The sequence below is a fragment of the Pelodiscus sinensis genome, chromosome 2 (assembly GCF_052426305.1).
Source record: "Pelodiscus sinensis isolate ZL-2025 chromosome 2, ASM5242630v1, whole genome shotgun sequence".
Classification (NCBI taxonomy): domain Eukaryota; kingdom Metazoa; phylum Chordata; order Testudines; family Trionychidae; genus Pelodiscus; species Pelodiscus sinensis.
This window is the reverse complement of record NC_143053.1, coordinates 20,123,031-20,138,361: the sequence shown is the minus strand read 5'-3', so window position 1 is coordinate 20,138,361 and position 15,331 is coordinate 20,123,031.

Below are 15,331 nucleotides of genomic sequence, written 5' to 3'. Positions count from 1 at the left end.
AATGAGTAAAGCAAAGGCAGAATTGCCATTCCACTGGCCATCACTGAACTAAGGGAAATAGCTTAGTGCTCCATAAAACGCTTGCAACTAAACCCAGCAACATGCAATCATTTTTCAGTTTGAATGTGGGAACAACTCTTGCAGAACTTGATCCAAACCTGTTTCTTCATATCTGGAACCAACTTTTATTTGCATTACACTAGCACCAAAAGGCCTCAACCAAAACCAACCAAGCAAACAAAACTAGCTGGGTCCATTTCAGATTTAGATTTTATTATGTAAACTTCTGCTGTGTTGCTTTATTAAGCTGCTTATCTGAGCAATATTAACCTTTTTGTATCACTGTCATACATGGGCATTCAAAGGGCTATCTGTACAAAATCACAGTGCTGTTCTATTCGATATATATCATGCTTTAGGACAGCAGTGGCCAACCTGCAGCTCACAAAGAGTAAAATTGCAGCTCCTGATGAACCGGGAGAGAACCCAGAACTGCTCAGGTCAGCCGCTCTCATGGTCTGCACTGTTCCACTCATGGCCCCCAGCACACTGCGTCATTTCCTGCACATGAAGGCAGGGTTGCACACAGCGTCCCAGCCTGCACATGCTAGCAGCCAGCTGCTGAGCGCAGGAAGCGGCGAGGGCTCCAGGTGTGGCGGTGGTGCCAGCGGCAGCTCCGGGACCTGGGCATAAGGTTGGGGAGGAGGGGGATTGGGTTAGAGTGGGGAGGGGAGGTGTCTGGCTCTGGGGAAGAGGAGGAGAGGGGGATTGGGTTGGGGGGTGTGCATATGTCGTGCCAGCCACTCAGTGCACATGCCCTAGCACCTGGAGAGAGACATGTGGCTGTAGCAGCGGCTCCGGGACCCAAGAATTAGGTTAGAGTGGGGGGGAAGGAGAATGGGTTAGAGCGCAGTGTGTGTGTGTGTGCCTGGCTCTAGCCTGGGGAAGGGAAGAGGTGGAGTAGGGTGATTGGGTTGGAGGGGGGTGCACACAGTGTCCCAGCCAGCATGTCTCAAGGCTGGTCGCTCAGCACATGCGCCCCAGAGCCTTGAGGGAGACGCACGTGGCTGTAGCGGCAGCGGCTCTGCCTCTGACCTGAGAATTAGGTTAGAGTGGCAGGGGGAAGGAGGAGAGAAATTGCGTTAGAGGGGGGCAGTGCCTGGCTCTGGGGAAGGGGAGGAAAGGGGGATTGGGTTAGAGTGGAGGAGGGGGGGTGGGAGGGAGAGTGCCTGGCTCTGGGGAAGGGGAGGGGGATTGAGTTAGAGTGGGGGGTGGGGAGTGCCTGGGGGAAGGAAGGGAAGAGCAGCCAGCACGCTTCCTGAGACCCGGGATCCCCAGGTACTGGCCCCAGCTGTTTCTGTCCACTCCCCCTGGTCAGACTCCCTTCACGTGTACCCTACCCCAACACCCCGTCCCCTGTCCCCACCAACACAATTGCAGCCACATTAGTGAGGCTTGGGGGTTTTGGAGTGGTTGTTTTTTTGCATCTCACTTGTGTTGCTCCAACTGACTTTTCTGTGGGTCAGTGACCCCTGATTCCAAACAGGTTCCCCTCCCATCTCATAAATAAAGACAATGCTGAAACATTTTGTGTTTGACATAATATTGTATTTAAAAATGAAGCCTGGCCAACAAGCCCCCAACTGGGGCCAAACCCCCATCTGGCCACAGCATCATAACACTCCTGCCCCTCCAGTTCCCAGTCCTGAGCCTATCATACTCTGGATCCCCCTGCCCTGAGCCTCTCACATCCCCAAACTCCTGCACCCCCGCATCCCCAAACTTCTGCCTCAACACTCCTGCACCATCCTCACTGCAAATCTGTGTCCTGAGACCATCATACTCCCAACCTCCCTTCCCTGTGCCCCTCATGCACCCCAGCCCAACCCCCTGCACCCTCATAGCCACAAGCCTGCAGCTTGCTCTGCACCCCAACCCGCCACCTGACCCCAACACTCTCCAGTCTAGAGCCCCCTCCCTGAGCCAGCATCCTCTTCTCTACTTCCTCCTGCACCCAAATTCCTTACCAAAGCTTGTACCTCTTACCCCTTCCCAGTGTTTTTTTGTGATGCTATGCCCTGGGACGGTGTACCGGCACCTATTTTCCCCCGGCATGTTTTTTTGTTTTGTTTTGCTCAACAACTCTCCCCCCCCCCCCGTACATGGCTCTGTGCACTCTATCCACCACTATCTTGGCTCTTCGTCTCTAACGAGTTGGCCACCCATGCCTTAGGGAGACCTTTTTGCTCTATGTGCCGTTAGTTGCTAGAGTTTGGGGTACATAGTGGCTACAATAGGGCTAGAGCGCTCAGGAGGAATTTTGAGTGAATCAAATTCTACCTGGGTCTCCCAAAGCAGGGAATTCTGTGGAGGGGATGGGGTGTTCTGTTCTCCCCCTGACTGTATCTACTGGCAGTTGTGGAGGCTGAACTGTAAGCCAATCCTGCTCACCCCCCACAAACATCCAGTACTTATGCATGTCAGCACTGCTTAGTTAAATATCTAACTTCCAAAGCTTGACAGCCTAAAACTTTGGCCTTTTCACCTCACCCACAAAGGCTATGTTTGCAGTGGGGTCTTTCATGAGATATTAATAGTCGCTAATTAACTGAAGTAAATTGAGGTTTGTAGAAGGCAGCTCAAGGTTGGTTGGTTGCCCTAGGGCTGAGGCCTGGATTTAACTGTCCTCAGTATACAATTCCCAGGCAGGGTTCTCTCTCTTCCTGAATTTCACCTGGAGTATTCAGCAGCACTCTAGGGAATCCCTCACAGAGCTATACGAATTATTTGAATTGTGCTGTCCTATTAATCATTAATTAGCCTACAGCAATGCAGCGGCTGCAGATAATTTAGAAAATCGGGGAAAGAGCACGCTGTAATGCCCTCAGAAATGCAAATCTAGAAGAAATCAAATATACTGGTAGTATTTGGGAAAGCTGAACACAAATCTTCCCCAGCGAAGAAGGCAGCCTTCTGGTCCCTAGGGCTGGTTAGTGCAAGCATTGCTGGGGGAAATATGGCTAAAAGCTGGTGCAGTCTGTACAGGCCTGTGTGCGTGGCAAGGATTTTATTTTGTTGGGGGGAGGGAGATTTGAGCTCCCTCATCCTGACAAGGTGCAGCAGCTGTACTGCATTGCTCCCCATCAGACTGGTGTCTGAAAGGCAGAATCTGCCTTTCATCAATATTTGCAAGTAACAAACACGAAGCATTTAGGCCACGGAGGGCTGGTTACTGCACGAGCTCTTCCTGCAAGGTGCCAAGTGCCCTCCATTCCCATTTCACTCAGGATTGCGGGTCCCTAGTAAAGCACTGGGGGGACACATTCAGCAGCAGGAGGCAGAACCCCATGCTTCCATCCTCAGGGCTGAAAGGCAGACCTCCTGGTTTGCATGTCTAGTGCTGCTATTCAATGTTGAGGTTTCTTCCATGTGCCACTGACCAGCTATGGAGTCTGGCGCTCACAACGCCTACGTTTAGCAGTCTGTAAATGGGTGAAATAATGCTGGCCCACCAGGAGCGTATAGTTCTCTTCCCCGTCTGTGAAGCATATGGAGGTCCATTGGTGGATGGCATCTTGCTCTTGAGAATGCTCTTGAGTTAAGAATACAGATCTGGAAAGAGGATGCACTGCCCCTTGTGTGCCTGTCTGTCACAAAGTCAGGCATCTAGAGTTATGTAGTATTTAGACATAATTAAGCAGAATATGCACAGACGTATAACTTACCTTGTTCTTCAAACGAGTGAACAGGATAAGGGAAGAATACCTGGCTAGAGACATAATCATTCTTGCAGTAGCCAACTTAATGTAATCCCCCTTCCTATTGGGTGTGGTTCACTGTCCCGTGTAGGGGCATCTAGACCACTTACAGAGAGAAGAATAGGTTTCTTTTATGGCCTTAGCTAAGAGATATTTGACTTTTAGCACAAGCTGTAGAGGCTCGTATACTAAGCTCCAGAGGTCCCAGGTTTGGTTCGACTGGCCAGTGCTGCATTAACAGCTTGTTTTTGAGCCTAAAAGTTCTGACAGTTCTTTTAAATATAAAGATCACCCCAGCTGCAGTTCTGATAAACCAGTGGTCTCAATCTCCCAGTGCATTGGCCATCCCCAGCCAAAGAGATTGTGCAGTCAGGCCCGGGACTCCTGGTGGGCGGAAGGGGGATGGGACATGTCTGTTATTGGCTACTGAGCCCTGTCCTGAAGATGTGGCTTTGGAGATCAATGGAGGGGGGAAAAGGGCAGTGTGTGGATGCTGGTAACAGACAGTTCCCCCTCCCAAATCTACCCGAAGTCTGGGTCCGGATTGCACAATCTCTCCAGCCAGGGATGGCCTGTGGGCTGGGAGTTTGAGACCCCTGTGATAAACAATCAATGAAACAAGTTGATGCCTATGTTCAGAGAAAGTCTGTGTGGCGCTTGAGCCCTTCAGAGCAGTGATCGTGCTTTTTTAACCATCTGCAAAGAGCCCACCACACTTCTAGCACTCTAAAACAACGAATGAAGTGCTTCAAGGTCATTGGGCAAGCATTAGCAAATGGAGCAGCAATGTGGTGCTGACTCATCTTTCTAAGTCATCATCCAGCTGCAACACCCCAACTATGTTTTATTTTTCACTACAGAATGGTTGGCCTGCCAATAGTTGATCCAAAAGCTGAAGGTTTTCTTTGGTGCTACTAGTTTTGGCCTGCTAGAAACTACAGGAGCTTTTAGAAGTATCAGAAAGGTACGGTCTTCTTGGACACACCCATTCTCTGATCATGCCCTGCCCAATCTTTACTCTACACACTTGGAAGTGTGGTAGCTGTTGCATGGGGAGATGTATAGGCTAAGAGACGGAGGTCCTATCTAAAGCTTTGCCTGCACGGGCACTTTTATTGTTTACAGGGGCTGAACCTCCCCGTTGCCTCCCCCCAATGACAAAAGCTTTCCTGCAGCAAGTACTAGTGCAAATGGTGCTTTGTTGGCAGGAACGCTTTCTTGCTGACTAAGCAAACTGCTGCACATGGGACAAGGGGGTTGTAGAAGCTTTTAGGTGGCAAAAATGCCAACAAACAGTGTTTACACTGCCTGCCTTTTAGCCACATGGCTGTGTTCACACAGTTGTGTTGTTAAAACCTGTGTAGCGTAGACATAGGCTAAGTTATGTCAATTTGCATTTTGGTCATAGGCATACATTTCCCTGATATGGACAAGGTGGCCTTTACTATTACTGATGGCTGTGGACCATGCTGAGTTCTCAGCTGTATATGTCCAGATTTCTTTCAGACTTGGGCTAGTGCAGAGATATTTTAATAGGGTGGTCATTACTTATTGAGAATCCCCTTTCAGGGGTATCAAAATGGGTACCTTTTTTGGCATTCCTGAAATCGTAGCCCTTATCATTACGGTGCAGTTTTGGTTGAATCAGTTCCCTTTCTCTTCCCAGCCATAGTTCAGACTCCCTGAGGCTTGGTCTACAGTAGGGGTTAAGTTTGAATTAAGATCTGCAACTCCAGCCACGTTAATTACATAGCTAGAGTCAAAGTATCTTAAATTGCAGTTTGGCGCCATCCACAAAACAGGAGGTTGATGGGAGCACACTCTCTCTTTGACTTCCCTTACTTCTTGTACAAGCAGGACTACAGTCACCGATGGGAGCACCCTCTCAGTTCGAATTAGTATGCCTTCACTAGACCCGCTAATTCAAACCCTGTAAGATCAACTGCGGCAGCTTTGATCTTCTCTGTAGAGTAGACAAGCCCTCAGAGACTAAAACAATCATGTCATTAACCTACTTACAGATTTGTGCTCTAAAATATAACCTGAGTACCAGCGTGTGACACTTCTAATTTGTCTTTGGCTTATGCATGCGATCAAGGCACTGCCTGCTAAAAATAGTCTGTGTTGTACCCTTGCTCCACAGGGTCCATTGGAAAAGAAAATCAAGACTAGAACATGGCTTCCAGTTAGAAACTTTTTTGAACAGCTTCAAAATTCTGTGCTTCAAACCTTATCTTTTTCATATTTAGCTACCTAAAAAAGAAAAATCCTCAATAAGATGAGGATTTGCTACACATTGCCTTTCCTCATAGTACTTATTGGATGGTGTGGGAGTGTCTGTCTGTCCCAGATTGGATTTGCTGGTTATAAACCTATTAAGGCCAGAGGTGCAATAAGAAAGATGGGCTTTGTGAGGTGGAAGCTGTTGCAGGAAAACCTGTGGGTTAGGTATTCCACTAGAAAACGAATAGCCCAGTTTAATCCTTGGATACTCAGGTAACTCTCATTGAAACCCGCGGGATCCATGGTACATGCCTGAGGTCAGAACTGGGCCCATGAGTCTGTGGGGTATGGAGAGGGAAAGTCGAAAGCCTGCACTAGGGCGTGCAAGCTATAAGGAGGGAGGACACACATATTCAAATGAGAGGGGTTGGGCATAAGAATCCATTTGTGAGACAGGGGTTAGAAAATGAAGATTCCATGGAGACTGAATTTTTGGTAGAACTGTACTCCTGATCTCTGATAGGCTGCTTAATGTCAAGGACCTTTTTAACACTGTCCCTCAGGATCTAATCACTCTGTATAGTTGTGGGACTTTGATAGATAATTAAATTCATTTTATTGCAGACAGCAGGGGGAGCTCAAGTTCTGCTAAAGAATACCAAAGAAGACTCAAAGGGCTGTTTGTTACATGTCTTTCTTTTTTAACCAGAAAGAATTTAGACGGAAGGTTTTGTTTTTGTTGAAAAAGACTCTTGTATATGCCACAGGGAGACTGTGTAAAGCACTGCTATATTAATTAATTTGAACAGGACCACTGCCTGAATGCTCTTAAGAGTTACACTGAGGGTACATGTAGACTGCAGACCTTTTGAAAAGCTTTGCCACATCCAAAGAACGTGTCTGCTTTTTTGAAAAAAAAAAATGTCAGAAAAGCGGACACGTTTTGTCAGCATCCCTATAAACCTCGTTTTACGAGGAAGAAGGGATGTTCTGAAAGAGAGTTTTTTCCAAAATTTGGCCCTGTGTAGATGGGCCAAATTTCAGAAAAGCCTCTTTCAGAAGTAAATAAAAAACAAAAAACCCCACAATTTGCGTACTGTGAATTGCGTTTCTTTTTCCGATTGATTTTTGTAGTCTCAACATAGCCTGAGACACTATACATGTAATCATAAAGGAAATATTTCTATGGACCTAGAGGAAGGTCAAAAACAGTTTTATTGCCTGTTTCACAGAAGGGGTAGGGGCTAGTGAGCAGCCATGGTGGGTCTGTATAGAAGAACAACTCTCTCTCATGTAAAGCTATTCACAGTGTAGGCCATTTAGCTAACTCATCTAACTCAACCAATGCACCAGGGTCTTGTGACAATGCAGAAGTTGTGTTGGGGACAGGCAGACTGCTGCTGGCAGTCACAAATTTCTGCACAGAGGTGGCCTTAGCTTATTCTCCAAAGACCAGGGCAGTTAAGGAGCTTGTATCCTTATGGGCTGATGGAACACAGCACTGAGCTCCCCAATCTGGGGAAGGAGGGCTGAAAATAAATCCTAAACACAGCCGGTCCTTTCTGTTCAGTTCTCAGACTGACTTTGGGTTGTGGACTGTCAGAACTGTTACTGACACTGACCAAAGACTGGAATGAAGGACAGCCCTTATTGCTAAGATTGTGAGGAGGTATAACATAGACATTTCTGTCCTCAAGAAAACCAGACTCACTTGTGAGTTCCACGATGAGGAGGTGGGAGCAGGATATACATACTAGTGGAATCATGAGGCCAAGGAGGATCTGTGACAATTGGGGTTAGGGTTCATCATACAGTCTGATGTTGCCTGCAAACTCAAGTTGCTCCACAGGAGTCAATGGCTGACTTGTGGTGCTCCAGAGATCAGTATGCCATCATTATCATTGCCTTTGCACCACGACTCACTCAGTGGCAAACTGAAGTCCATACACTAGCCATTCCCCCAGGGCAAATGGGGCCAAGGATGAGGGGGAAGACCAGGCCCGCCTGCTACTCTGGGTCCTGGCCTGGGACCCTTTAGCCAGAAGCTACATGCTGCCTCCTCTCTGACATCTGCCATTTATTTCCTTGCAGCCCTAGCACCTTCTCGTCCCTTGTATCATGGCCTCAGTCTGGAAGCCAGTTAGCTGGGAGCTCAGTCATGCTCCACTGCTTCTGTTCAGCACTGCTATGTCTTTGGGGCTGTCTTTTCTCCCCACTTTATGGCAGCCAGGTCCCCCTATTTGACCTCCAGGGTGTGACTAAAGCTACTCTGTTCCACAGCCTTTCTTATATGGCCCAGCCTAGCACTGATGGCGGTGTCTCTAAACCTTCTCCCAAGTGGCTGTCTCTACAAGCACTTTGGTAATTGGGTAGCTCCCGCACAGCCTCCCCTGGGTTGCTTTAACTCCTCTTCTGCAAATATGGGGCAGACTCCCTACCACATACATATAATACAACATCCAAAATTCTTGGCTTGCAAGGTGGCAACACCAAAATGGGTTTGATGAGAATGACCCTGAAAAAGACCAGTCGCCGGAAACTGTTTGCATCACACAAGTCCTAGCTCTTGGACGAGAAAGCATCAATGAAGAAGGCCAGGTACCATCAAGCCAAATATGCACTACAAACTCAATTAAGGCAAATGAAGAATGATTGATGAGAGCAGACGGCTGCAGAACAGCGGGAAGTGGATGATTAGCATGACATGAATGCTTTCTAAGAAGGTGTTCGTGCTCTGTATGTCTCCAAATCAAGTGATACAGTCCCTGTCCTCACAGCGGATACTAACCAGGTGCTCCCAGATAAAAGTGACATTCTCTGTCACTGGTGAGACAATGTTAATAATATGTCAGCCCACTATGTCTGATGAAGCCAGTAGAAGGACACTCCTACTGTGTCCTGTGGACAAATGTCTGTGGCTGCTTCTTTAGTTGAAGTTACTGAGGCTATTAATCATAGAATCAGAGAATACTAGGACTGGAAGGGACCTCGAGAGGTCATCAAGTCCAGACCCCTGCCCTCATGGCAGGACCAAATACTGTTTAGACCATCCCTGCTAGACATTTATCTAACCTACTCTTAAAAATCTCCAGAGATGGAGATTCCACAACGTCTCTGGGCAATTTATTTCAGTCAGGAACTTTTTCCTAATGTCCAACCTAAACCTCCCTTGCTGCAGTTTAAGCCCATTGTTTCTTGTTCTTTTCTCAGAGGCCAAGATGAACAAGGTTTCTCCCTCCTCCTTATGACACCCTTTTAGATACCTGATAATGGCTATCATGTCTCCCCTCAATCTTCTCTTTTCTAAACTAAACAAACCCAATTCTTTCAGCCTTCCTTCATAGGTCATGTTCTCTAGACCTTTAGTCATTCTTGTTGCTTTTCTCTGGACCCTCTCCAATTTCTCCATATCTTTCATGAAATGCAGTGCCCAGAAATGGACACAATACTCCAACTGAGGCCTAACCAGCGCTGAGTAGAACGGAAGAATGACTTCTCATGTCTTGCTCACAACACACCTGTTAATGCATCCCAGAATCATGTTTGCTTTTTTTGCAACAGCATCACACTGCTGACTCATATTCAGCTTGTGGTCCACTATAACCCCTAGATCCCTTTCTGCTGTACTCCTTTCTAGACAGTCCTTTCCCATTCTGCATGTGTGAAACTGATTGTTGCTTCCTAAGTGGATCACTTTGCATTTGTCTTTATTAAACTTCATCCTGTTTACCTCAGACCATTTCTCCAATTTGTCCAGATCATTTTGAATTATGACCCTATCCTCCAGATTAGTCGCAACCCCTCCCAGCTTGGTATCATCTGCAAACTTAATAAGCGTACTTGCTATGCCAATATCTAAATCATTGATGAAGAAATTGAAGAGAGCCGGTCCCAAAACAGACCCCTGCAGAACCCCACTTGTTATACCTTTCCAGCAGGATTGTGAACCATTAATAACTACTCTCTGAGTATGGTTATCCAGCCAGTTATGCACCCACCTTATAGTAGCCCCATCTAAGTTATATTTGCCTAGTTTATTGATAAGAATATCATGCGAGACCGTATCAAACGCCTTACTAAAATCTAGGTATACCAATCCACATCAGATTGGTTTGACATGATTTGTTCTTTACAAATCCATGCTGGCTGTTCTCTATCACCTTGCCACCTTCCAAGTGTTTACCGATGATTTTCTTAATTACTTGCTCCATTATCTTCCCTGGCACAGAAGTTAAACTAACTGGTCTGTAGTTTCCTGGGTTGTTCTTATTTCCCTTTTTATTTCCCTTAAGGAACAGTCCACAGACAAGTCTTCATGCCCTGACGACATTCCATCTCACATATTATACAATGTGGATGTGCCCACCTGGTCAGGAACTCACTAGATGTTTCAAGATTATATGGCAAAAGGATATGGTGCCCTGTAAGAGTTTCATAGTTCATCTTTACAAAACTAAAGGAAGCATATCTAACTGTGACAGCCATAGTGGGATCTCTCTGCTGTCTATAGCCTGGAAGATCCTTACCTGGATCATCTCTCACCTAGTTAATTCAGTTTATTGAGAGTCACAGTGTGACTTTCAGGGTGGCCCTGTGTAACGGTCCCGGCCCCTACCTCGGGGAGAGGGGTCGTTATCTTTTGCTGATTTGCCTCTTGAATGACCCCCCAGTATCTGACTGGGGCGGAGGGGGACCTGGGCCTGCCCCCTCTCCAGGTCCCAGTCCAGGACCCTAAGGGAGTGCGTCTGAGATGCGCTGCCTGACCGGGGGGGCTACAGCCGCAATGCACCGGTCCCCGGGGTCTCCGACCCCATCCTGGGCTCCTTCCTCCGACCCTTTTGGGTCTATATGTCTCAGTCTGATTCAGCGGGGTTTCGGGGGTGACTCACCCACTCGGATCGTGGGACACTCGGTTGTCCGTCCTGGGTCCGCCGTCGGTCCTGCCGCCCCGCCGCCGTCCAGGGTGATTGTCCGCGCCCCGTCTCGCCGGAGCTCCCCCCTCTCTCCTCTTGTGCCCAGGCCGTCCGGCTTTTAAACCTGGCGCCCCTGCGCAGGGACGCTGGCGCATGCCCCCTGTGGGAGGGGCTGGGCGAGTGCATGGGCGGCCCATCAGGGCGGAGGCTCCTGCGCCTGCACCGGCCGCCGTCCCTGGGCCGGCGCGTTAGAGCCGCTCGGGCGTCCCAGCGGCCATTTCCCGCGGCGCCCCTGGCGTGGGGCGTAGGGTTGGGGCTTGCGATCCCCGCCGCCCTACCCCCGCCTACGCTGGCGGCGGCCGCCGAACAAGCGCAGCAGAGCCGCTCAGGCATTTCGGTGCCTGTCCTCCGCGGCGCATCACTGCGGGGTGCGGGGTTGGGGCTCACGATCCCCGCCACCCCCTGACACCATGGGCATGATTTTTCTAACCCATTAAATGCAAGAGAGAACTTGTGAACCGAACAAGAACCTGCACATAGTATTTATTGACTTACCGAGGGCCTTTGACATGGTGAATCACGAGGGCCTGTAGAAAACCCATAAGAAATGGGCTTGCCCAGAAAACGAGTGTTTTCCACTCGTTTCATGACAGTGTGATGACTAAGGTACATTGACTCATCAGAAGTCTTCCCTATCACCAACACCAAACAAGGATGCATTTATGGCTCCAGCAATTTTACATTTGCATTAAATGTAAAATCCCATTTAACTGGTTAAACATGATGTTTAACCAGTTCATAGATTAAAAGGGGCACGGCTGGAGTGCCTCCCCACCCACCAAGGCCAGGCAGAAATGGCCTCCTCGCTGCAGGCAGGAGCTGCTCCAGCCCAGCCCTGTCCATGGTGGGCCCACAAGAATCACAGCCAGGGGCTGCTTCAGTCATCCGGAACAGCCACTGCCTGCAATGTGCCCGAGCCCGCTGTGGACAGGGGCTGCTTTGGATGACCAGAGCAGCCTCTGTCCACAGCAGGCTCCTCTCAGGGCTGGGTCAGCACCTGTCCATGGCAGGCGGGAACTGCTCTAGTCCCTGCCGACTAACAGTTAACTGGTTAATCTTTCACATCACTAGGGCTGTGTCCAGACTCAGGGTTTTTTTCGGGAAAAGTAGCCTTTTTCCGAAAAAACTTCCCCTGCGTCCAGACTCAAGCCGCGTTCTTTCGAAATTAAATCGAAAGAACGCGGCTTTTCTTTCGATGGCGGTAAACTTCAATTTACGAGGAAGAACGCCTTCTTTCGAAAGTTCCTCTTTCGAAAGAAGGCGTTCTTCAATGTAAATAGGGCTTCTTTGAAAGAGAGCATCCAGACTCACTGGATGCTTTCTTTCAAAAAAGCAAGCCGCTTTTTCGAAAGTTCAACGTGCAGTCAAGACGCTCTCTTTCGAAAGAGCCTCTTTCGAAAGTATCTTTCGAAAGAGCCTCTTTCGAAAGAGGCTTGCAGTCTAGACATAGCCTAGGTGCGTCCTCTTTGCCATTGTCTTTTTGGCCATGTTCTTGTTTGCATTCCAGGACTTTGATAGAGGAGTACATATCTGGTTTAGATTGGACAGGGATCTAATCAATCTGCAATGATTCAGGATCTACACCAAGGTAATCAAACAGCTATGAAGAGCTGTCAACCCTGTTTGCTGACAACGATGGCCTCATTACACATGCTTGAGGACATTTTGCTTATTGCTTATCCATTTGCGGATTCCTCAAAATGCTTCAGTTTCACAATCAGACTGAAAGATATGGAGGTCCTGTACCAGGCAGTACCAGATCACCAGCATCAAGAGCACCCACCATCAAAATTGGCAAACCATCTCTGAACGTGTTCCCTCCGAATATCTTGTTAGCATGCTTTCTGGCAATGCCATTGTGACTTGAGGTTCCTGGGTCCGCCCTCACTGCAAACGTCCAGGTCAGAGAGGCTGGAAAAGGGAGAGTAGATACTCCCCAAACTGATGGTTAACACTGAAGTTCATCTCACCAACCAGTTACAAACTCTGCTTCTGATCTCCCACGCTGGTTATTGAGAAGCTTAAATGAAAAGAAAGAAAATAAATTATACTGCCCCCTTTATTGCATCCCAGTTCTCTGGATCCCAATCAACACCCAGGTCCAGTAGAGAGAGAAGTTATTTAAAAAACTCTGCTCATATATACAAAATGTTCTTCTGATCCCAAAGGGCCAGTCACATCAATCAAGTCAATGTTAGTTTGGATCTCACCCAAAATACCAGGCTTCCAGCCGATCTGTTAGCATCTCCAACTAAGGGTTTATTATAAGGACAAGAAAAAAAGAGAAGAGAGTTTTTAAGTGATCAAGCACTTGGATATACACAGACACTTCAAAGTTCATGTATCAGATTCTTAGCAGTACTGGTGAGTTTGCTGAAAGTCCCTCTGGAAGACATCCAAAGCTTGGATGGGTTATGCAGCCCTTTGTTTGGAGCTATATTTGTAGAAAAGTTACTCCAGAAGTTAGAAGCAGGAAGGAAGAAAAAAATGAGCCCTAGTACCTTCTTGGCCTTCGTGTTAAGGTCACAGCCTGGGAGATAAAAGGCTGGAGCTTCTCTCCTGAGCCTGTCCAGCGCTGCTCTTCGCAGGTGCTTCTCCCTCACTGTGAGCCAGTTATGCACCCTCCCTGGTAAGGACCCAACTGCCCTTTGCTCTGCTGAGTAGGCTCCTTATAACAGGGCTACCCCAGCAAACTGCTCTCTGATTGGCTCCCTACAAGCCCTTTCCTAATTGGTCAAAGCTCTGCACAAGTTCCTTCCAGTCTGTATTAACCCATTCCAGCCAGAGCGGGGGGCCTCAGGCTGAACACCTTTCCTCCTAGCATGGTTCTTCAGTTACATATCCAATGTCTTCCAGGCTTTAGGATATTATAGTGTAACTCATGTTACCAAATGTGCAGTTGCAACAAACAAACAAACAAACAAACACACAAACAACCCAAACAAATAAATAAACACAAACAAACAAACAAAACCTTCACATACTTCCTTTTGATACATTTCCCCCTACACAAAAAGGCTATTAACTATACCCTCAAGACATATCAATATAATTGAAATAGCACTTTACAATATGCGACTGCATCACAGGGTTCTCCATTAATTAGGAGATGCAATATAGTTGAATTCACATTGAAATTGAAATCCCAGTCACTTCTCCATCTATCGCTTTGGTTAATATAACAGTTGGATTTTTCATAAGTTACTTGGGTAGTGAAGTGTTCTAGTTGCACAAGATTTGTTGGAAGACCTGGTTTATTACTTACCAATACATTTACCCAGTGTTACCTGGTAGTGCCAAAACAGAGCATTACTTCCAATTTCTCTGTTTTGTCTCTTTTCTGTAAGGTTTATTGAGAAGGAATCCTATTCCAGGTTCATCCTATATTTCTGGCTCATCTTGGTTCAGTATTTTTCAACATTTGCTCAGTTACATCCATTGTGAGAGCTTTGGTGATTCTGTCTCTTTTCTATTTGGTTGGATGAAAAGTAATCCCATTCCAGGCACATCCCATTTTCCTGGCACATCCCATCCCATTGCTTTAAGTTATGATAAGAGGAAGTTGTATACTGAATGTGGTGGTCCTAGCTCTTGCTGCACAGGAGGAGTTTTGATCAAACCTACAGACCAACAGACAAACTCTCTAAAATATATAGCAGATTTCTATTCCAGTTCAGAATTAGAGTTAATAATGATAGTTATTGCAAACAGCAACATTTCAGAGGGTATGTCTACACTACAAAGTTAATTCGAACTAACGGATGTTAGTTCGAATTAACTTTGATAGGCGCTACACTAACGCTCCGCTAGTCCGAACTTAATTCGAACTAGCGGAGCGCTTAGTTCGAACTAGGTAAACCTTATTGTACGAGGACTAAGCCTAGTTCGAACTTACTAGTTCGAATTAACGGGTGTGTAGCCCCTTAATTCGAACTAGTGGGAGGCTAGCCCTTCCCAGCTTTCCCTGGTGGCCACTCTGGCCAACACCAGGGAAACTCTATTGCCCCCCTCCCGGCCCCGGAGCCCTTAAAGAGCTGCCAGCCTGGCCACCCAGGAGCAGGTGTGCAAGAGAATCAAGGGGGTCCACTGAGACCCCCGACCCTGAGCCCTGAGCTTACAATGGCCGTCCTGGGTCAGACCAAAGGTCCAGCTAGCCCAGTAGCGTGTCTGCCGACAGCGGCCAACCCTAGGGACCCTGGAGGGGATGGACCGAAGACAGTGACCAAGCCATTTGTCTCGTGCAATCCCTCTCCAGCCTTCCACAAACTTTGGGCAGGGACACCACTCCTACCCCCTGGCTAATACTAGTCCATGGACCCAGCCTCCATGACTTGATATCACTTCCCTTTAAACTCTGTTCTAGTTCTATCCTTCACA